Source organism: Stegodyphus dumicola, chromosome 11 (assembly GCF_044657685.1).
Source record: "Stegodyphus dumicola isolate Sdum_Otavi_A_Nest chromosome 11, ASM4465768v1".
NCBI classification, from domain to species: Eukaryota; Metazoa; Arthropoda; class Arachnida; order Araneae; family Eresidae; genus Stegodyphus; species Stegodyphus dumicola.
This window is the reverse complement of record NC_140778.1, coordinates 124889434-124915069: the sequence shown is the minus strand read 5'-3', so window position 1 is coordinate 124915069 and position 25636 is coordinate 124889434. Positions and strand designations below refer to the sequence as shown.

At 31.1% G+C, this 25636-nt stretch overlaps 1 protein-coding gene and 1 non-coding gene across 3 annotated transcripts in view; both read right to left on the bottom strand.

Moving 5' to 3' along the window:
* The window catches only part of LOC118183673 (carbonic anhydrase-related protein 10-like), a 1099923-nt gene that overhangs the window by 305637 nt on the left and 768650 nt on the right, over positions 1 to 25636 (bottom strand). The gene's annotated exons all lie outside the window — the stretch shown is intronic.
* TRNAT-UGU (transfer RNA threonine (anticodon UGU)) lies at positions 7966 to 8039 on the bottom strand. Its single transcript has one exon. It is a non-coding gene; the product is annotated as a tRNA-Thr (tRNA).

Below are 25636 nucleotides of genomic sequence, written 5' to 3'. Positions count from 1 at the left end.
ATCGATTATTTTTAGAAATTCCTAATGTTTTTTTTTTATATTTAACATCCGATTAAGTAGGAACGTTTCATCTCCGCCGTTATAATATATTAGCTAATACTATTATTTCACTCCGTTTTAATTACATTTTGCGTAATCGATTATTTTTGAAAATTCATAATGCTTTCTTTATTTAACGTCTGATTATAATCATCATAATCGTAATCGATAATTTTTAGGAATTCCTAATGTTTTGTTTATATTTAACATCCGATTAAGCAAGAACGTTTCAGCTTTGTCGTTATAATATATTAGTTAATACTATTATTTCACTCCGTTTTAATTAAATTTTGAGTAATCGTTTGTTTTTGAAAATTCATAATGCTTTCTTTATTTCACATCTAATTATAATCATTAGAATCGTAATCGATTATTTTTTGGAATTCCTAATTTTTTTTATATTTAACATCCGATTAAGCAAGAACATTTCAGCTCTGCCGTTATAATATATTAGCTAATATAATTATTTCACTCCGTAACCTCCCTGAGGATCTGGCAGCCATTATTTTATGAAATTCATGGGCAAGAGAACAGCAGTAACATAATGAGACGCTACACCAATATTTTTGCATACTCTCACACGCAAGCGGTTTCGGCATATTTGCACCTTAAAATAGCCTTTAAATAATAGTATTTGTTAATACATCGACATGATATTTAACTTGAACGTGAACTGAAAACTTAAAACATACAAAAATATCCATTGCTTTACGAGATACCAAAACAATCACTCGAACTAAATTAAATACAGAATATAAAATAAATGAGCTTAATCCAAACTAACTCCTCCTAACGTAACTGATTTTGTGAAACGTTTTTAACTTTTTGAGACATAATTGTATATTTTTAAATTTAGATTTTAATCTGCAGGTACAGGTTTTTCATATTTATCATTACATCTTTCTTTTCGTCCAGAATACCAACACAGCTGTTATGAAATTTACCCTTATTTTAAATTGGATTATTCTGTAACATGGTGCATCATTGTAAGAATTATTGCATCAAATTTCATCAGGGTATGTTTTATATCTAAACAATGCATCAATATCGTTGTGACATAAAACCAATTACAATTATCAATAGAGTGTAATTTCTAAATTTATATTTTATTTTAATAAATATTTTATAGCTCTGAGTTTAACTTTTCCTTTTAGTTACTTTGCTACTTATTTTGTACTTAGTAATATACAAAAAAAAAAAAAAAAAAAAAAAAAAAAAAAAAATTAAACGAATTTCCATTCAGTAATTTTCTATCAACTAATTTATTACTCAGAATCAAACAATGTTGTAACAAAAGCGGTACTTGATTGAAAATGCTTTTCGCCAAAATGTGAGAAATTCCACACCCCGAAATCCCAGAACTAGCGTAATTACTTGAGCCTAGTATAATAATTCATTACAAATTTTCATCTCGGTAATTAAAACAGAAACCGGGTACTCATGCCGTTTTTTATGCTTCCCCTTAAATTAAATTTGAGTAATTACTCTCAGTAATTAAGTAATTCATGAAGGTACTTTCGCGATCTATCTTTAGATCTGACGGGCGTTGCCGTTAGCCATGATTTCGGCTAACAATAGTCCTTAATTTTAACATCAAAATCGTTATTTATGTCATGTGTGCAAATCATGTTTTTTTAAGACATTGCGGAATAATATTAAGGCTGGAAAAGGAATAAAATTTAGTGATATTTTGTAAGAGGGTGCAAAAAGAGAAATTTCTATGAATATGGAGAACAATTTTTGAATTGTTCTCATTAATTCGACGAAGACATGGTCAAACTTGTGAGTGAGCGGCTGAAATGAAAGCTATTTCTTACTATGAGGGAGGAGTATTATAGGATAATGTTTAGAAGAGAGATATAGTAAACTTTCATGTACATTTCATATAAAATAATTACTGATAGCTATTAAATCGAAAAATATTTAACCAACAACATTAAAATGAGCCAAATTTTAGTACATATAAAATTTGGAAACAAATATTTATCTTCCTTTATGTATATAATATGTAACTCTTGAAATTAGGAATTTATCTCAAAAAGCTCAAAAGGGAAACCTAAAATAAATTTCGCATTTATGATGTCCTTAAGTAAGAATTATTCCGAAAATAAAGTTCCGGAAGCTGAGATACCAAGCTAAAATGCTAGTATAAAAAACATACAGAGGATAAAATGTAAAAAATCAGAAAGAGAAAACTACTTATTTTGAATTTTAATTAAGCAGACATAAACAGAAAAATCCTTTAATATAACAACGGCATCTTTGAATATTTAAAAGAACTGTTTGTTACTTGCATTTTTTCAGAATAAATTTTATCTGAATACTAATTTTGTTAATCGAGCTTTGTTTATTAGTTATTAATGAACATTAAGATAAAAAAGTTTTCATTTAAATTATAATTATTGCTGTTGAGCTTGTCAGCATTTAGTATACTTAAGTGACATTGAAATTTCAGCAAATTATCTCATGTTAATTCAGACTGAAAATCTTTCATTTAAGTACTTATATTTTACTCATATGTATAATTGGCAGTATTTAAAAAAACATAAATATATAATCCACTGTCTTGAAAGAAATATATTTCTAACATGCTTAAGCACAAAAATAAGGAACACAAATTACTCAAATTTATTTCCTTCTTATGAAACTTAATAAGAACTAAAAGATATCTTGAAGATTCATTTAAACTACCTTAAGCGATGTAAAACATAAGACACGTAATATCGAATTTGGTAATTTCCTTATATTTATTTTTATTAGAGTAATTTCAATTTTAATGATGGCATTTTGGATAGAATATTTCTTTAATCTCTTTCTCCGGGAATTAAATGTAACATCTCAGCAGCAGCATAACAACTCAGCTCCTATTTCCTATTCTTAAATCTAGAAGAAATAAATCGTCTGAACAGAAGGGGCTACAGATTCGCCTCTTGAATAATGCCGTGTAGAGACCTATCATCAACGGATAGTGCGAATCAAATTCAGTCACCTCAAACTCCCACTTCAGACGAAAAGCCATTATTATCGCTTGGTATCCGTTTCTAGTGTTGTCTGTTTCTGCTGGTAATTAACTAAGGATGTAGAGCCATTTGGAATTATCGTCTGAATTGAATAGATCGTTTAGCCAGTTTTTTTTCCTTTCTCAATGCTTTATTCTTTGATTTATAATCTCTTTTAGGAATTAAACCATTTTTAATTACGATGTTTATAATTAGTTCAAGGCTTTGCTTTATTGCCCGAAGGATTTGCTATATCTATTCCAGGCACCATATCAGTGCAGACATGAAATATGCAGTATTATTTTATTCAACAAAAATGTAATGGGTGTTGGTTGTAAGATCTTTAATGAAATCTCATTTTGAAAGGTTAAATATGTCTTTAACAAAGTAAATGTTTTATAAGTTATTAAGCAGAGATTAAAATAAACGTTTCGAGATTTGAGGCAATAATTACTGAAAGCAAACACATAAACTCACAAGAAATAATTCAGTAAAATTAGTACATATAGGGTGGGTATAATTAACGTTTCTATGTTTAGAGGTTTTGTAACCCAATTTGATTAAAATGCAGCAATGAAATTTAGAGTATAAGCTTACATTAAGGAGATGATAATACACTTTTTACGGGCCTTTGCAATTGAATGTAACTACACGGTCTGGAGATATCAACTGAGAGCCAAAATGTTAGATAAGGGATGGTAGTCCAACCAAAACTCACCTTGGAGATACTACTATTCAACTTTGCCGGGCATCCTAGTCCAACACCGGATCCTTAAGGACTTCTTAATTTTCTCACTTAACCGTGTCTGAATGGTCACCGCTCCCAGTTCCTCGGTGCTACTTGTGAGGCGTGACCAATTCACCTGCAAATCTGATTGGTCGTCAATAATGCTTTCATTAGTACTACCCGGGCTCCTCGTCCACCAAGGACATTACCCAGCCCCCCTGCACTACCGAGATACTAGGGACAACGGCTCTAGGACTGACGTCACTTTCTCTCGGTCTAATCGTATAAACAGTTTTCTCTCGGGTTCTAGTGTTTTTTATTCCCTGGTGCCGAGACTGTCAAATGGATATCCTATCCAGTACAAAAGACGATTGCCAGGGATTTAACAAGCGGTCCAACGTGGGACTCGAACTAAACGTTTTTCAACAATTGCTTTCAACAATTGAACCTCAGATTATTGTGTCAAAAACTATTCCACTAGGGCTTTTTAAATATCGTTGTTCAAAATCACTGTCAGAATGGGCCACGACAAGATCTGTATTAAGAAAGATGATGAAGAAATTTAAATAGGCTGGAGATACGGCGATCGCTCAAGGAAGAGACCCTTTCAGTGTTAAGTAGCTGAAGAGTAGCTGTTTCTAATAAATTCTTTTCTCAATATTCCGTAACAAGTACTCCAGCAGTGGCACATGAGTTTTGCTTTCCGTATGTTTCGACAGATGTTGTGGTTTATTTTGCAACAACGCCAGCATAAAACTAACCTGATACAACAGATGAACCGCAAAACAAAAGCTTGCTGAATTTGCAGTTGTCACGAACCGCTAAAGATACGTGGTCCTGGAGTATAATATGGACTATGGATATGTGGACATCTATGGACACTATGGGCATATGGACTATGGATATATGGACATCTATAGACACTATGGGCATACGGAATATGGATATATGGACACTATGCACATCTATGGACACTATGGGCATATGAACTATGGATATATGGACACTATGGATATATCTGTGGACATATTCTATCTCAGAAAATATAGTAAAAGCTCCTAACTACTGTATGTGGATCGCATCCAGTGTGAGGTTTATCACATCTTATGTGGTACATAAAAAGATTCAGTGTGGTGTGTTTAAGAGCATTATGGTTTCAAACCAATGCCTAATCACAAAAATCTCATGCCGAATCCAGATGACTTCCTTGTACGGCCTATTAAATTATACAAATATTTTTGCTGCATTATACACATTTCATTCAAACGTATTTCTTCGAGTTCCATTAGGGATATATTTCTCATTCAATAAATTCAATTCTCACTTCACGGCAAGGCAAAAATATATAAAAACTCAAAACATCTTCATTAAAAATTGAAACATGTTGTTGAAAAATATAAAACACAAAATGTAGTTAAAACCGCTATAAACACAGTTTTTACAATTAAAATTACACTTCCTACACAAAAACAAGCAATTCGGCCAACAGGCAAGAAGGCAGATTTTTCGGTGCAAAAAACTGAAAGTTTTCATTTGCTCCTGCTCGACAAAAAGACACTGAAGGTGCAGAAACTGATTTAATTTACTATTCTTCTAAGTATCAAATGTAAACAAATGGCTGCTCTGTTTGGCTTAGTCGCACTTATTGTTGATATTTCTACAACTATTGCAGGCATATTAACTAAAGGCAAGAAACCTTAACATAAGCATAAGAACAACATAATTCAATCACTTTTAAAGCAAAAATTGCACAATTTACCAACATATAAGAGTAAGAGAAACTGAGTTCAGAGTGCATATATATATATATATATATATATATATATATATATCCACTCTGAACTCTCTCTATATATACATATTTATTTACTTTTGGTACGGCCGATTGCAACCAAATTTGCACAACTACATGTTACAGCAGTCCCATATACAAAATTTCACCATTCTGAGGCTACTCGATTTTGAGTATGCTTGATATATACATACGTACGTACAGACGTCACGAAAAAATTGTCTTCTGTTTCCATTTTAAGTCCATTTCCAATCCATTTTGGAAACGTGGACCTTATTCTGTCCATACATACAGATTTTACGCAAGTACATCGTTCAGTTCAGATGGATTCAAAAGCGGTCAGAATGGATATTTTAGATGAAATACGATACATGATATTTTTCTCGATTATAATACTTCCTTTACTTCGTAGAAGGAATTAAAAACAAAGCAGAGAGAAAAAAATGTCCAATACCTTTTATGGGAATATATAGCAAATTTCTAAAGCTGTTTCTAAACTTGCGCTATAGAATTTCCTTCTAAGCTTCTTGGACATTATAGTTATGGTATGAAGCGATTAATCCCACAGAATATTTTGAGAATATGTCTATATATACTTTATTTTACACCATAGCTGCTTTGTGTAGCCCTTATGTGACAATACACAATGTTAAACAAAAACTTCCAATCTGGTTTTATCACTCTGGTTCAATCTGGCTTTAATAGTTTCATACCTGAAAGTTAGTTCAAATTTCTCTTTTGTCGTACCAAATTGCGATCAGATAATTGTAATTAATTTTCTTAATACTGATAAGTGTTTGTTGGTACATTATCATATTATATAAACTTCTAAAAATTTGAGATGTTTTTAGAAACGTTTTTATATGGAGGATACGATGGTAACTACTATATACCGTCTTCGTGAATAATCAGTCAATTATATTAATTTTGAAGAGTCGCATGGCAACACTTCCTATTTTATCTGAATGTGATTTTCTGTAAGTCTTCAAAATAACAATATTTGTTTTCAGGTATAAACAATTAAAATAATTAAAATTAATTAAAAAGTTAAAAAATCTCTTAACATCAAGTAATACAAACTTTAAAAGAAATTATAATTTAATTTAGGAATCTGTTAAGGACCTTGTTCAGTCTACTCTTCTAAAGCTTTATAAAGATTGAATTAAAATATAAGGAATACATCATGATTAATGTGGAAAAGAACAAAAGAAAAGTTCTTTATAAATCATATTTTATTCTGCTTAACAAAAAGCAAAAACAATGAAATTGTGATTTTGCACTTTTGATCACTCATAAATATTTTTTGAACGAAGAAATGTATTCACATTCATTCAAAGAAAAATTTTCGTATTAAATTCATTCATTAACAAAAGAACTATTAATTTCTCTATGCAGAATAAATCAGAAATCTTTCCTCTTTAAGGTGAATTGAAGAAATCCTTATTAGCTGCTTCAAATTTCATAACAGAATAGTTATCCAAAACAATAAAATAGCACCATTTCCAATTCCGGGATAATAACCACCCACTTCCTTTTCTAACAATGCATATAAAATCCCTGAAGAACTTGAAATATGGCTCACATCCTGAGCTCTCTGAAATAAAAGAAAGTTCATAAGAGAAATTTGCTGGCTTCTATTTATCAAGCAAAGTGATTAGAATTTAATCTTTTTCCTCTGGATTACCTTGTCTCTTTTAACTCCCGACTCCTCCTCTCTCTTAATTTAGTCCTCTTTTATAAATTCTTCCCTTTATTTCCCTTCTTGCTTTGTTCACTGGAACAGACTCTTCGGTTCGGTACTTTTTTCACTTTTTTAAAAACCATTTAGAAGTAGCTGTGGGTTCTGAGCTTTACTTTGATTGGTTCAATTTCAGAATTGAATAGGGAATAAAAAGAAGGAGTAAAATGCAGCTGATTAGGCGCAGATAATTTTGAAGTGGAATTTGTTTTGTTTGCAGTCATCGTGGAGTTTTGCTTTTTTGGTAAATAACATTACGGGAAAATTGAATTAAAAGTATACAGATGTTTATTTTGTGTGGAATTTGCGACTGTTTGATAAACAAGGAATAGATATTTTCTGATTTCATCAACAATTTCTTTTAATTCAGAGAAATTTACATTTGGTTAAACGTGGCATACCATAAAAAAAAATATTATACATTAGCGATTTAAAGAAAACCTACAACAGCTGTTTATTGCTTGCGTATTATAAATAGCCACAAATAACACATATACGTACTCGAAATAAAAACCAACAGTACCTTAAAATTACAATTAACTCCGTAGAAGAAATTTACCCTTTAGCTCACAACAGCGGCTATATAAAACTTACGTATTTAGTTTGTAGTTACGTATTTAGTATTTAGTTAGGTACTTTTTGCAAGCAGGAAAGATGAAAAATTAGCAACTGCCTTCGCCAGGAATCGAACCATGGACCTCTGGAATACAGGTCCAGCGTGCAGAATCACTACACCACGAAGGCACGCTAGGTAGGCGGGAGAAATACCTTATATACTCCCCCTTTTAAAGGGCGATTAGGGTTTTTAGGGGACCCAATCACCAAATACTGGATGTGGATAATCCTCATTAGTTCGGGCGCCACTGTAGAGACATAGACTATAGGTATTTTTTGGAAGCAGGAATGATGAAAAATTATCAACTGCCTTCTTCGGGAATCGAACCACGGACCTCTAAAATACCGGCCCAGCGTGCAGAACCACTACACCATGAAGGGACGCTAGGAAGGCGGGAGAAATACCTTATAAGTTTTAATTTTATAAAATTATAGATGTGAAAAAACCTGCAAATGCTGTAAATAAATGTAAAAATCCATAAAAAAGTTGTGGCATATTTAAGTATTAAATATTCCTTTTATCATTAGATTAAATATTCCTTTTACTAATACAGTAAACATTCCTTTTATTAACATTATTATTATTAAATATTCCTTTTATTATTTTTTTAGCCCAAAGGTTGTTTGCCCAGAAGGGCTGTTAATTTCGTTTGGGCATTTTGCAATAACAACTTTAAATGTCCGTTTCACTTTTCAAATTTTTGCCAAATATTATCGTCCTGTTTATTTATCGCCATGTTTTTAAATAAAATTATTCAGTGAATACGAAGAAATAGCCTAACAACATTCTTGCCTCCAATTAAGACTTCAGTGAAGCACCGTTCGTTTTACAGATCAATCGAGATTCAGGCTGGGCATTGATTCTTTGAGCACCTGTATCTGGAGAGAGTCTGGAACAGTACACTATACCTCTTTCATCAACAAAAAGTATCATTACGGTGGTAGAGGCGTAAATAATATGGGAAGGTATTATATTGAACGGTTGCAGAGCACTGCATGCATTTGATATAGACTCCCTGACAGCTATGTGGTTAGAAATGACATGTTAGAGTCCCATGTTCAACGTTTTCAGCGCAGTTGGTTCTAGGTTCCTGTTAATGAACGACACAGCCCATTCACATAGGCCTGAGCTGTTCGACGATTACCTGAAAAGGTAAGATATTGGGAGCATGGATTAGTTAGCCAGGTCTGCTGATCTTAACCCTATACAGCATGTTTGGGATGCCCTTAGGAGGAAAATTTCGTCTCGTCTTCCCTTTTCGATAATCATCCCGAAGTTTAAAACCGCCTTACTGCAGGAGTGGGTTCGACCGGCTCAGGGACTCTTCAGATGCATCCTATCCGATATGTCGTCAAGCTCCACGACCTGTCTGGATGTTAGAGCGAGGAATGGGACTATTCGTCGTTGGGACATTTCGCCGTCGGGCCGTTTCGCCGTCAAGACATATTTTTCTTTACACGACTGTATTATATCTCGCCGTATTATATTAAGTTGATTTAAGTTAATAACTCTGTTTAGTTTAATAATTTAATTTAATAAACATTTTATATAAAATAATATGTAAAATGTTTTTTGTGTACAGTTTTATAAAAATACACCGTTACACATGCCATATTCATTTTAAGAGAGTAATGTGCTAACAAGATTCCAAAGTCATTCCGTTTCCCATTCAGATTTTATAAAAAAGAAAATTTCCTGCTTTTATGATGTTTTGGCTAATTAAGTAAATATTGTACCCGCATAATTTTTAAATCTATAATATAACTTCTGTTATATCAGAAGATTAGCCCCAGTTCTCTTTGTTACTGACATGATTTTCCAATTAACTCTGTGTAATTTCTTTACATCTCATATTTGTAAATAACTATGTATATTGCATGCAACCTTTATTAAGTGAACTATTCGAGGGAGACCCAATCCGCCTTGTGCCAGCGGAACCATATGATCAAAAATAGGTCAACCCTCCTCCAAACCAAAACGACTGCAACCAGAGACCAGTGGTTCCTCCTCTCATTAGCTGAGCAAAAGAAAAAAATAATTTAAAAGCCAACTAAGCCACACATTAAAACCGGGTCTCCAAAGTCCGAGTGCCGAGAACACAAAAATTAGTATAAAGAAACCAAAAAGAACTTTAAAATATACAATCAGCATTCCAACTCTCTTTTACTCTCAACATCATGCTGATAAAACATCACAGAAAACATAAAATAACTAACCAAAAATAAAGAAGGGTTAGTAGAAAAACTAAAGATAAGAAAATGACACAAAACACAAACAAACACTTACGCAATCAAACAATCACAGACAAAAACACTCACAGAGAGACAGTTTCTGTCACATAATAAAACTCGCTTCGAACTATAAAACAATATAACTAAGCACCTCAAAGATCCATTGGGGAATTCTAAAAAGGAAAACAACCTGCAGAAGGTCACACAAGGCCGCGCATAATAAGGTGTTCTGTAGTTAAAAATGCAATAAAAAGTAATAATGATCCGACAGCAATATTAATTTTAACTTTGATACTTTAAGCCCCGGTTAGAGCAGAACAAAATAACTACACTAAAGTAAAATAAAATCCTCAGCTCACAAATGTGTGATAAAATTATCTTAAAAACATATAAAATCATTTAAAAGCCTAAACTTCAATTAAAATATCTAGACAATGATCTATTTAAACAAATTTAAATTTAAATTTAAGCAAACACGTATAAAAGTAAAAAAGCAAATTTAAAGCCAAAATAAAGAAAAAAAAAAAAAAAAAAAGGCAAAATAATTTTTTAAAATATTTAAAAAAATGTGCAAACATATAAAAGATTTAATTCTCGAACTAATCTACAATATCATTTAAATTCAGAAGCATAAGCAAATCAAGTGCAAAACCAATCCATGAAAATAAATTCACTAATTTAGCAAATTAAAATTAAACCAAACAATTTTTTAAAAATGCATAAGTGAATGACTGTTGAGTAGGCAGGAGACAGACTTATCAAGGGGAAGTTGCCTCCAAACCTGACTCTCCAATCATTCAATTCGTGTTTCGTCATTCATGCAGGCAAGGGTAAAAAGTCAAAACCAAAAGTAAAAAGAAATACCAATAAAGTGGTACCCTTAGAAATTAATATTTAAGAATTAAAGTTCTAAAAGGAAAATACTAATGAAGTCTTTTGAGAAAAAAGCAAGTAAAGTCAAGTATTAAATTAAACTTTTTTTTAATTACATTTTTTAAAAAAATTAATTTTTTATAAAAAATAAAAAATAATCTAAAAACCAATGTATTTTAGAAACCCTTGTCTACAGAAACATCCCCGACACGAATATGCATATCAATAAAAAGAAACTATAAAAGAACTAGACATAATACATATAAACCAATAAGAAACAAAAAGAACTAATTCACAATTTTTAAAAACCAAATATATATTTAAAAATATAATTTCATATTTAGAAAAAAATTAAATAGTACATAAAAATTTTTTAAAAATACTTAAAGCAAGTAAATAGTAAGTTTTGATTCGAACTTACCAATATATGAGTGTTGGGGTCTGCAAAATTGTTGTAAAAGAGAAGTAAGTGTGTTCTTCAAATTATATAGATGGCGCTTATGTAGGTAAAGTTGAGTGTCATGCTGCTATCTTTGTTATATTAAAAATATTTTGTAAACATTAATATTAAAATAAAATTAAATTAAAAATTAAAAATCCTAAAGGTAGTAATTATCAATTATTTAGGGAGTTAAGTAGCTGAGCCAATCAAGAGATGTAAGTTTGCTTGAAGGAAAATAAAGTGGTATTGTGAATTAAAAAATGTAAACTGTTTGTAATGTGAAATATGTGTTCTGTTGAAAAATTGTGTAAAAATTGTAAATAACGTTACGTGAAAAAATTTTTTGTGTGAAAATTGCAAATAATTAAAGTAATTAAGAAAAACTGAAATGTTTTAAAATTAAAGTTTTAAAGAAAAATTTCCGAAAATTTTTTGAAACGAAGTACTTAAAAAACCTTTAAAAAATTCCCAGAAATTTTCCAAAAATTCCTTTAGAAAGTTAATTAAAAGTTATATTTAATGAAAGAAAATATTAAAAGTTTAATGAACTTGATTTCAATTGGTATACCAAAACTTAACTAAATACTGGCTAAAGTATGGAAAATTAGAAGAACAAGATTAAAATCTTCACTCAATTCGGGTTATAATTGAGACTTTTGAAAAGAGTTGGTCCTTTATTAGTAAAAGGAAAGAATCCAGTATTGATTAAATATACATAATTACAAATTTATTTACAATAAAAATTTACACGATAATTTCTTTACTCTTCTATATAGATAGACTATGATCTATGATGTTATTACAGTGTGCCTAAAATGTAAACATGTGCTGTGGACATATGTTTAAATTAATAAAAAAAACAGACAATACACCATACAATACATACACATGAATAATACATAAAGGAAAAAGTAAATTAGACAAAATAATTGAAAAACTTTATTAAGTATAGAAAAAGTAAACAGAATTATTAAACTAAATAAATTTAATACGAGTATAATACGGCAAAATATAAAGAAAAATATGTTTGATGGCGAAACATCCCGACGGCAAAACGGCCATTGTGAAATGGCGACGGCGAAAAGTCCTAGACCCTAGAGGGGACCATACCCCATTTTAGACCCATTTTCGGTTCGTATAACAACCTGAATTTTGCACATGTCTGCACTGTGAGCTTTACTGATAATCATGGCTACATAAAATGACTTCTGAATGGTACATCTCTTTTTCTGGTATAAATGTATATTCATACCAAGTTTAGCTAAAGTATGCCAATTAGGTTTCCAGAAATTCGACGCAATGTGCAAATTCTCTTAAGTTTGTGCACGAATGTATCAAACATGTAGAGTAATTACGTTATTTTAAAACAGGAGTACATGAAAAATGAGTAACGCCTTCCTAGGACTCGAACCTGAATCTTTCGAATACGCGCCGAGCGCGCTACCGTTACGCAACGAAAGCATGCAGACCAGGAAAGAGAAATTACCTTATATACACCCCCCTTTTAAAGAGCGACTGGAAACTAGGGGACCAAATCCCCAAATCTGGATGGTGACGAACTATCGTCCACCACATTTTAGTTCGGGCACCACTGTGGATTCATCAGGTTTTTTAATGCGGGAGACGTGAAAACTGAGGAATGCCTTTGCCGGGACCCGAACCTAGACCTCTCGAATACGGGTCGAGTGTCTTACCGTCACACGACGAAAGCATGCTGGACGGAGGGGGAAAATACTTTATATACTCCCTCTTTTAAAAGGCGACTGGAGATTAGAGAATCCTGGTGGTGAAGAATCATTATCTACCACCTTTTTCCTTCGGGCCCTACTGTAGAAACATTATATATATATATATATATTTTTGCTGAAATGAAAAATGAGCAGTACCTTCGCCGGGACTCGAACGTAGACCTCTCGAATACGCGCCGAGTACGCTACCGTTACACCACGAAGGCATGCAGAAAGGATAGAGAAAATACCTTATAAACACAGTGCCTTCCTTTCTTCTCTTTCTGATCTAACGATGTTTTGCAATGTGAAGTTTTCCTCTGGTTCTGTGTTTTCTGAGATAATTTCAATGTACGAGAGTTTTAAAGCAAAACACTATTTTTTAGAAAGGAACGAAGACTGTTTTATATTGATCAGCGTGTTTATGTATTACTGTTGCGTTGAGGACGAATATAAGTAATGGATTAGTCTTTTAAAAAAAAGTGCTTAATTGTTTTTTAATTAGTGAAAATTACTTTTACTCAAAAAGGAATTAAAACAGCTGTCATAACTCAATGCAAACGCGTAATTCACGTGGGAAAAAATTTAATTGCGGCTTATAACACAGTCAGTAATTAGAATGAAAACAAATTCTAGAAAGCATTTAATTTTATATTTTTATCGCTCGAGGTTTGATAAAAAATAGAAAAAAAAAACACGGAAAAGAACTAAGGAATAAAAAAAAGAAGCGAAACAATTTTAATATGTTTACATGATAAATTAACTTGTAGCAGAACGAATAGTTAAATAAGTTATTCGAGACAGTTAAGAACTTTTTTTTTGTGACGTAATTGTTGTTTTTATAAGGCAATAATAAATTATTGAGTCTTTTATAAAAGCCTCATAAATGTCTTTTGTTCATGTTTATTTAACTCAACTTTTTAAGAGGTAAAGAACAGGTTTGAGAAAGTCTATTTCAGTTTCATAGTAATCCTATATTAGCAAGTTAAATTAAACGTATAATATTTAAATATCTTGCTCTCTAAACATTTGAACTTAACTTACTAAAAAATTACTAAAAATTTAACTTAATGTCCGGACAGATTCTTCAGCACCCACGTAGCATATTAATTTCAATGTTTAGGTACTAGAGTAAGTTATTTCTCAATATAGAAGAAAGATTATGTGTAGATTTGTAGGGAAATTTTAGTAAGAAATATGCAGTATCGTTTCAGTCTAAACAGTTTTAGCCATTGCCAGCTGGTTTGTTTATCATATGTTTTAAACAAAGAAAATGTTTTTAATTGTAGAGTCATTAGGATTGTATTTTAAAGCAAGAGAGATGAAAAATAGCAACTGCCTTTGCCGGGAATCAACCACGGACCTCTGAAATACCGGCCCAGCGTGGAGAACCACTACACCACGAAGGCACGCTAGGGAAGTGGGAGAAATACCTGATATACTCCCCTTTTTAAAGGGCGACTAGGGTTTTAGGGGACTTAGTCGCCAAATCCTGGGTGCGGAGAATCATCATCGACAACCCTTTTAGTTCGGGCGCCACTTGTAGAGACATTAGGTATTTTTGGAAGCAGGAAAGATGAAAAATAGCAACTGCCTTCGCCGGGAATCGAACCACGGACCTTTGAAATACCGGCCCAGCGTGGAGAACCACTACACCACGAAGGCACGCTAGGGAAGTGGGAGAAATACCTTATATAATGAATAAAATCATTAATATGAAAAAGTATCAAATTAATAGATAATATATTCTTTTAAAACTGATGTAGTTTTTGTCTCGAAATATCTGAGATATAAAAAGTATGCCACAATTATAATTTAAGGTTGTAAGGTATATTTTAATTTTATAATAGTTATTTTATTTTGAAATCCTTTCCTATCAATATTTGTTTCCACTTACAACTCTCTACCAGAAGGAGGTTTCAGAATTGCGTTGAAGCTTCGATAGTGGGTGCAGGGTACTAGGTGTCCTTAGTGGCGCATGTTTGCTTTCTGGATAAGTCACTTTTGAAGCTGTTACGCTCGGCCCTATTATGCGTGCCTATAGATATTTGCCGCCTAGTTTAATTTCAGAGCACATTACGTTAGATAATTGAGTCTAGCTTCGGCTAAGTCTCGTCTGAAAAAAGGGAACAGTTCTATATCTCCCGTTCTACTGGGCCAATTGACAAAGTTCAAATTGCGTTTTCCATGTCTGGAAATCGAGACTTAGGATATATATTAGATTTATATATATAAGCATTATAACATAGGTATTTTGACAAGAAATCGGACTTTTTCTGAAATTACGTGCCAATTGTTTTTAACATTGCGACTCTGAGACTCAAATTATGCCTAAATATTAAATTTGAAAAATTTGGTGGGAAATTTACGGAGAAATTCCAAAATTTATCGTGGCATATTTTTTTCAGTTTTCGCCAATAATAATTTACTTGGCGAACTTCTTGAAAATGATAGCAACCTATTTTCCGTTACTTTTGCTTACCGCAGATGAGCGGAAAAAACGTGATCATTCATACTTTGAGATGATTTTAACAAAGTGCGGAAACCACATTTGGCGTTATTATTGCCCGAAATTAAGATGCCAAATTTCGAAACCCTCCAATATGTAAATTCACGCATATCTTAGAAAATTTTGAATAAAAAAACTCTAATTTTTTGCAGGTGTGTCTAGAAATATATCTAATTTAAGATGTTAAAAATTTGATAGGTTTGACAAATTTATAAAAAATATTTCAAAATGCAAATTTAAAAAATAAATCATAAAAAATGGGTGAATTTATTTGGAATGAAACTAAATTTCAAATGTGAAGGGAAGAATCAAGTAAGTTTAATAAAAAAGAGATATTAATCAATATATACCAAATTAAATTAACATGGAGGAACTATACATTTGACAGGTAATTTTTTAAAAAATACTCATGAAATTTTTACAAAACTAGACAGATTAGCATAATTTGAGTCGTAGAATCGAATTATGGAAAAAAATTTGGCATGTCATTTAAAAAAAAAGTCCGATTTTATGTCAAAATGCCTATGTTAGAATGATACTATATATAAATCTATTATATATTGGGTACAAATTACAGTTCCTGATAATATGTAGAGTTCATCTGAATGTTTTTCTCCTCTCTCCTTATTTTTAATTTGCTCTAATGTGGTATTTTTCCTTGGATATTCGCTTGAAGCCAAACTTTGACGTTCTTTTTCCGTTCTTGTTGACAATATTACCTCTAGTAGCTTTAGAAATCGAAAAAATATGGCTTTCACATCATTTTTCAATAATCACACACGAATAATTTTCTTCGAAAAGAAACATAGTTTTTCATCGATTGCTTCTTTAAAAGCGCCATTTTGCATGAAAACAAAACTGTCAGATAGCAGATGATAATTTTTTTTCCAAAATATATCTGAAGTAAAAAATAATTTTTTCAAGCAGACGATTTTTTATAGCAAAGCAAAATCGTCTAATAAATGCGTGAATAGCTTTTGTATGTACAAATTTCGTCAAATGTTTTACTTTAATACAATCCTCTCTGCAAAAAATCAAATTGATTCCTCCACGCTAATGTCTTGAGTACGACTTAAAGTGATTTTAGAAAAAACCTTTCCCTACCACGTGCATAATATTTTTGCAATTCTTTGCTTTTGTCTTTCTCATTCAAATGGTTTATAGTAAACCATTTATAAAAGCGAAACATAGCAAATGGCAGAAAAAGTATTATATTATTATTGTTTTAAATTTGTCTTTCAAATTTCGAAATTCTAGCAGAAATTTCTTAAATATTTCATTAATAAAATTTATTTTATATACGTTTACGCAAATTTTTCAAATGAATTTTAAATAATGAAAATATATAAAATTCTTTTATGAAATAAAATTTATGAAGGAGTCAGTTTATATAAATTTATTTATTAAGTTTAACGAACGACAGTAACATAATAAAATAAATATTTTCGGCTAGACCCAAGAACACAAAAAGTGGAAGACCTAGACTTCGATAGATATATGCTGTAGAGGAGGAAATATTTTCGGCTAGACCAAGTAACATGAAAAGAGAAGACCTAGACTTCGATTGATAGATGTTGTAGGGGAGGAAATATTTTTGGCTAGATTAAGTAACACAAAAAGAGGAAGACCTATACTTCGATGGAAAGATATTGCAGAGGAAGGAATAGTTTCGGCTAGACCCAAGTAACACAAAAAGAGGAAGACATAGTCTTCGATGGAGAGATGCTATAGAAAAGGATATATTTTCGGCTAGACAAAGTAACAGAAAAAAGAGGAAGACCTAGACTTCTATGTATAGATGCTGTAGAGGAGGACTGTTTTGTCCTTGAAGCTAAGAAATGCAGGAGTTTGTCTATTATTAGTGACGGTTGAAACCGTCTATTTCACAAGGACATGCCTCACTGTGAGTTATCGCACCATGGATGATGAAATTAATTGTTTCAGTAATAAATTTCTTTTACATATAAAATTAAATATTGGTTTTATATGCACCAATTCACAACCAACACTGAGGACATCTTATTGGGCTAATGCTGTGTTCATGGATGAGTCCAGATTCAGTTTAAAACCTGATTCTTAGCGATTGCTGATATGAAGGGAAATCCCAGGGTAAAAAACGGAATGTTTTGATTGCTCCAAAAATGAGATTTTAATGTTAAAAGAAAATTAGCCAATTCAAAGGGCAGATGCAAAATCATTAAAAATGCTTGGTGTAAACTATGTATAAGGTGATTAATGCTGATTTGGATTTGAAAGAAAAAAATCTTAAAACATGGTTCAAAGAATCTAAAGAAAGTTACCAAAGAGACTTATGATTGCTGCTGGTTTTGCTGGTTTTTCATACAACGGCACATTAAAAATGAAGAGAGTGGGTAAAAATGTTAAGATCAACTCCAAATATTATCAGGAGTATATATTAGACCTAACTTTAAATATAAAATAGCCTTCTCTTTATCCACAATACCATCGATCGGTACAACTGCATCAAGGCAAAGCAGACGTGAAACTCCACTGTAAATTTCCTGGAAGAAATGGAACAGGAAAAGTGACTAGCGTCTACGGAGAGAAGGCAACTTTTGGGATCGTGATCTGATCCTCCCGTGCGCATCTCAATTTGCGCATATGCTGCCGTGCACTTCGTGAAATTTTGTTTATTTACGTGAAGTACTTTGTGGTTTTGAAATTTGCGTCATGTGTTGAGAATGGATGAAATTGTATTACATCTGTATTTGATCTACAGTGAAATACAGTTATATTAATAAATCGGTGTTTGTTAAAAAAATTAATTTATGCTTGGAGATAAAAAAATAAAATTTTTGCTAATGAAAGTTATTAAGTAGTGCACTTTTCATTAAAAAAGTTTATTTCTTTTTATACATTAAACATTAAATTAATTATATACATTAAATAATAATGAAATATTACCTATGATTGTTGTTAATTAAGCATGCCTATCTTCTGTAAATTATTGCTAAAACATGTGCAAATAATGAGGAAATATACGTTATGCTAGTTTATTTCTTAGCAGGTAATCACAGGACCATGATAGAGAGTGTCTATTATTTGTTCCTGAAATTTCTTTATTGCTTATACTAAGCTTATGCGTTAAAGTGTATTAAAAAGCTTATTTACGACACATATGAGCACATTCTGTTGCATCAGCTATGTGATAAGTTGGTGTTACAACTGGCATTTCAACTGTGAATTAAATTATTGACATTTCATCATCTGTACAAGAGCAATGAAGTGCACTGTTTTTCCATATATCCTGACTGTACTGTATTTTAATTATATCATTAAGTCGTGCATGTGAGACAAATGCATTAAATTGTTATTACAATAGTGTGAAAACAAGAAAATTAAAGTCAATTTCTTTGAAAAAACTGTTACTTTTTGGAAAAAATAAATACTTTAGACATTCATATTCATCATGTTATTCTCAATATATTTACAATGTCAAGCTAATAATACCTAAGTATTATTTGTGATAATTTATCATTTTAAAAGAGGTATATTATATGTCAAGGACAAGGTTGACAAAGAAAGTATAAGAATTCTTTCTGTAACTAAACATGATTCACTACTCAGTACTAAAATAAAGAGGTTTATCAATCCATGAATAACATGTTTTTATGTACATCATCTTACTGGATGGTTGCTGCCAATGAATCGACTGTCTGTGTAACAGCTGGAGAACAAGGTGCTCAGAATTATCATTGATGCTCTGTGTTTTGTCTTAAAAAACACACATCAACCTGGATTTTAAAATGAAATTAATAGACATGAAGCTTAAATAGAAGTATCTAATTTTAAAATAACTGTAAGAGCCATAGCTGCAGTTTACTTAATAATTCAGATATTTGTGATTTTATCATTGAGGAGCTTTTCAATGGCTAAGGATTATGTAACATAACAGTATAGTAGTAGACTACAGTTAGTAAATTTGCAACATTTTTATTGCTAGTTCATAGTTGAGATATTAGTAAAGACCATTTCAGGTTGAATGTTAGCTATAACATTCTACCTGAACTGCCTACAGTACTTCGATCTTGCATGTATTTTCACTTACTGTCTCCAGAGGCAGTATTTTTTGTTTTTACATCCAGAGCTCTTTGATAGTGTTTTTTCCACACATGACAGTTCAACACAAATCGAAAACGGGGGACACTTCTACATAAAAGAAACATTCAATTGTTGGATGGATAATAGTACTTTGTACAGTTTGGTGGCATTTATGTAAAAATTATGTGTTGGTTATTTTTCAATAACTTGCAACAGTGATTTTGATTATAAATTTGTTTTAGGAAATTCTAAGCTACTGGATAACAAAAATATAGATTTTAGCAAAATGTTCATGTTATGCGTAAAGAATGAGAAATACCTTAAGATATATAAAATTATTAAAAATGATATATAATTATAAAGATATATAATTATAAAATGATAAGATATATAATTATAAAATGTCAAAATTTCGGAAAAATATAACACTCTTTAAACCTCAGTTTCCTTACATCTAAATAGTATTAAGTGTGAAAATTTGTATAATTTATATATTTTTAATTACTTGTATAATGTATGCATTTGTGAATTCAGATCAATTAGTTGTTTTAACTGTTTTAAAAAATGAAGCAATATTATGCAGAGTAAGCAAATCAAGATTGTGATCCGATGACAATGAGATTAATGTTTAAATGTGAAATGGAAAGTTGTTATTTATTATATTATCAGAGAATTATTAAACTGGGCATAATCGCCAAGGAAGGTATTGAATGCTACGCGAAAATATGTTTACTAAAAAATTTGAATTTCATAATGAATGTATCCAAACACATGTTTTGAGTCAAAAGTTTGAAACTTGATGGCTGAGTGTAAATATAAAATTATGGATGTTTAAATACTTTGTAATTAGGCACATAGGTCAGGTTAATCTTTTTAAATAAGGTAAGGAATGCAAGAGCTATATGCCTAAAGGAAAATATGCCTTCATGGAGGAATTTCAAGGCAAAACTGAAGTTTGAGTGCATATTAAAAAATAATACATCTAATTTTCATTCAATTTATACATATTTCATATGTAAAAAATTCTGATATATGCTACATTACTGTTAATTACTTTACTTGAAAAATATAGTAAATACACAGAAATTTAAGATTTGCACATTTCGAAAAATATTAAATATATGAGTATACATTATCCTTGTAAAAAGCATAAAATACATAAATATTTATTAAATTATTATAAATGTATTTGGAAATGAAGGATTTATTCTTTCATAAACTCCTGTTAACTTCAGTGATTCCGAATTAGGGGTTTTTCCAGATTATAGATCATAAATTTAAATCTGGTAAGATGGCATGCAGAAATTATACAATTAAAAATATGAAACCATAATTTCTGTGTTGACGCATGCGCAGAAAGTTTGTAGCTTTGAGGTCTGGATTATAGATCATTCCGGATTATGGACGTCCAGATTAAAGACTTTTGACTGTAAGTATCAAAAGAATTCTTTCCTTACATTTTGTAATAAATCAGTTACAAGTTTTAAACAATATTAAAAATAGACTTTTTTAATCCATTTCAAAAATACTCATAGAAAGTTAAGTACATGGAAATCAGTAGCAATATTTAACGTATTTTACTATGGAAATAACAGCTGCTCTAATTTGAAATTAACCGAACTGAGCATTAATTATAAAGTAACTCTGATTTTTAAAGGATGCCTCAGAAGCTAAAAAATCATTCTGCATTTGAGAAGGTATTTCAGGAAGAAGCTCTGTAAATAGGAAAGAAATAATGCATAATTTTGATTTTAGTATTATAATAAACTTTGATCTTAATTTTTGTAATCATTAACCAAATAAAATCAAATTAACTTAAAATTTCTTTGTAATGTAATTAACAAGAACTTGTGAAAATATTTCATTCAAATTAAACTTTTCTGGGAAAGTATAGCATTTAATTCCGCTCAGAATAAAACATTGTTTTAAAATATTTTCTTTTTACATACTTATGACTTTGAAGTATTACGGAAAAAGAAAATATATATATTTATATGCATATTTACGATGTAATTACAAAATGTTTACCGCCGATTATGTTAAAACCTATTGATCTTAATGGATAGTCACTGAATAGTTTGGTTTCCACGAGAGGTGCACTACTGCTTCAGGGCAGTACACGAGGAAAACCAGTTAAGACCTCTCCTCTTATTTCTACCTCCATTATTTAAATTGAGGATTTTGGATCTTTAGAGAGTGTTTCTGGCATCTGTGTTGGATGGTCAGATTCTTCCAGCTCTAGTATAATTAAAAGTATCAGATTTGTGTTCTCATGCCACCGATACTTTAATCTGATGTGCCAGTAAATTAGTGGCTAGCTTAATAATTAACTATGTAGTCTTAGACTACTGATCAACATTTTTCATTTATTTGATTGTTCGCATTTATTTGCATCGCCACTAGCCGTGGTTATGCTCTAAGTTCAGGCCATGCTCTGTTTTGTTAAAAGTTCAGTTTAAATAAAAAGGTTGTTTTAAAATCTTTCATAAAGCTTTGTCATAATATCTCAAGTGATAATTATATTAGGGTTATAAGACTAAAATTCCATTATTAGACCAAGAATAACCTTATAACTTAATGGAAGTTTAAGATATTCATAATGACTAAATATGTAAGTTTTTTAAAAAGTTAATAGAGACAGAGCTTAAATTGCACCGGAGCCTGGCTCCGGTACTTCTTAGTTTTTGGAATAAATCATAAATATAGCCGGAGCCCTAAATAAGAAGGCTCCGGCACTTCTTTTATGCAACTGAACAAAAATTTGATCTCAAACATTTAATTTTTTGCAGTAAAACTGTATTACGAATCGCTTATTAAATTTTAATTTATCTCTTTACATTTTACTTAATTTTAATTACTTTAATGATTTAGCTTTTTTGATAATAATTTATTTAATTAAATAATAATCATTAATTAAAAATAATTGATAATTATTGATATTAATTAAATAATAATTTAAAAAAGTTAATAGAGACAGAGCTTAAATTGCACCGGAGCCTGGCTCCGGTACTTCTTAGTTTTTGGAATAAATCATAAATATAGCCGGAGGCATAAATAAAAAGGCTCCGGCACTTCTTTTATGCAACTGAACAAAAGTTTGATTTCAAAAATTTTATTTTTTGCAGTAAAACTGTATTACAAATTGCTGATTAAATTTTAATTTATCTCTTTACATTTTACTTAATTTTAATTACTTTAATGATTTAGCTTTTTTGATAATAATTTATTTAATTAAATAATAATCATTAATTAAAAATAATTGATAATTATTGATATTAATTAAATAATAATTTAAAAAAGTTAATAGAGACAGAGCTTAAATTGCACCGGAGCCTGGCTCCGGTACTTCTTAGTTTTTGGAATAAATCATAAATATAGCCGGAGGCATAAATAAAAAGGCGCACTTCTTTTATGCAACTGAACAAAAATTTGATTTCAAAAATTTTATTTTTTGCAGTAAAACTGTATTACAAATTGCTTATTAAATTTTAATTTATCTCTTTACATTTTACTTAATTTTAATTACTTTAATAATTTAGCTTTTTTAATAATAATTTATTTAATTAAATAACAATCATTAATTAAAAATAATTGATAATTATTAATATTAATTAAATAATAATGAATTAATTTGGTATTAATTAACTATTTAATTTTTAAATTATTAATGATTGTAACAGTCATTTTATTTATTTATTTACTTTTCTTCCCCTTTGCTGACAGTTTAGCATAGGGTTCTGGCACTTCTAAGTTTAGAAATTAAGTCCTGAATAAGGATATTTATTAATTATAGGAACTTGATAAGTAACCTTCACCAGCAATTTAATAGCCAGTTGATTGTGTTGTTGCCAAAGTAATTTTGTCATGATTTGAACATGGTTATCTTCCACTGTCGGGGCCGTTCCTAGCGCGGTGCAGCTGTAAAATTATGCAACAGCTGAACACTCGCGATACCACGACTAAATATTTTTAATTCATTGTACTTGTCACATGTAAATACTTTTTATACAATTTGTCACATATAAGTACTTAGTGAGTATGAAATAAAAATTCAACTAATCATTAAGAATTTTTTTTTTAAATTTGGGCACTGTATTCTTAGGAAAGTACACAGGCAGCCAATGGCCTAGGGACGGCCCTGTCCACTGGTGTAAATCTGTGGTGTTAGTCCAGCTGACAAGTATTTCATATTTCTGGTGTATAACTCTCAAGCTACGTTCTGCACTAGAATTGCGTAAAAGTAAGAATGAAACAGGGATAACACATATGTCATTCATTTGCTGCACAAAGTATAACTCAAGATATTTGAAGTTAAAGCTCAGTTATATTCACTGCATTGCAACATATCGAGAGAAAGGCAATTTTTATCCTTACCGTCCTACACCAGGGATGGCCAACACACGGCTTTTACTTTTTATGCAGCAACTACTGAAAAGTATATCATTTTTAATAAAATTCCCAGCAAGTCTGTAAATTACTTCCAGAGAACAGGCTCTAAACAATAATGATATTGCTAATATGAGCTCTAAACAATCATGCATACTGCTTTATTTCAAGCCTTTCACATTAACTATTACAGACTTTGATTTAATATTGAAGCAAATAGACATAGAAGATATGCAAATTCTAGTGATCTGTTTGCTCTAATGCGTACCAATGATGGTGATATGTTACTTAGGGTTATCATGTTTTAGGTTTGAAAATGCTAGACTGTAGGAATCTGCAGGAAACGGGAAAATGAACACTTGCCCCCTTCTCCAGAATTGAGTAAAAAATATATTTTTGCATCAATATAATATTGTATATTTCATAATCTGCTATAAAATCTTCAAAATGTGTGCGTGTGATTATGGCAAAGCCTCGAGGGCTATCTGCCTAAGAGGAGGGATGCCTTCGTGGAGGACTTTCTATGGAAAACTGGCTCCTATACACATTACACATGGGGAAAACCACGAAAACGCCCATGCAGCCAGCCCGTTCACGGGATTCGAACTTCAGACCGAACTACTAGTGTTCAGCGACTTTATCGCTCGCTCGGCCGCTGGTGGGCCCAAAAATCTTCAAATTAAGTAGTTAAATAACAATGTGTTGATTTGATTGTTGGAACTGGAATATGGCAAAGATCATGTGGGAGAAGAAATACCTTCATGGAAGACTTTTTAATCAAAACTAGTTTGTTGGTTTGGTTTATTTTATTATGGCAAAGCACTTGATGGTCATCTGCCTAAGGGGAGGGATGCCTTTGTGGAGGACATTCTAAGGGCAACTGGCTCGTATACACATTACACATGGGGAAAAACATGGAAATGCCCATGCAGACAGCCCGTTTGAGGGACTTGAACCTCGGACCAAACTACCAGCGTTCAGTGACTTTACCGTTCGGCCGCTGGTGAGCCAAAACTAGCTTGTGTTCATATTCATAAATACTTCGGGTGTTAACTGACATACTTTATCTTTCAGATGTGCAAAGAAAACAGACAAAACTTCCTGCTCAGTTCTGTTTGTAATAATAAATGCACAGGGAAAGCCGTGAAGCAAAGCATCAAGTAAAAGCAGTGTGATTAATTCAATTCTGTAACCGTTCAACCTATGTGTACCATTTATACATATATAGTCTGATCCTAACTTCTGAAGAAAGTGCCTCTAGGAGTCATTCATTTTCATTAATGTGAAATCATCATTTTAAAATTCAGGATAACTTTCTAAAATTCTATTTTAAGGCTTATAAAATAAAATAGAGTTGTTATCCTCACTAGTAATTTCATTAACCCCAGGCATTTCATTAACATTTATACAATCATTTTTATGCCTTACAGCATTTGATTGTGGATTATAAGAATTTTCGGTACACTTCTGTTACTGGGACCAGATTCAGAAATGT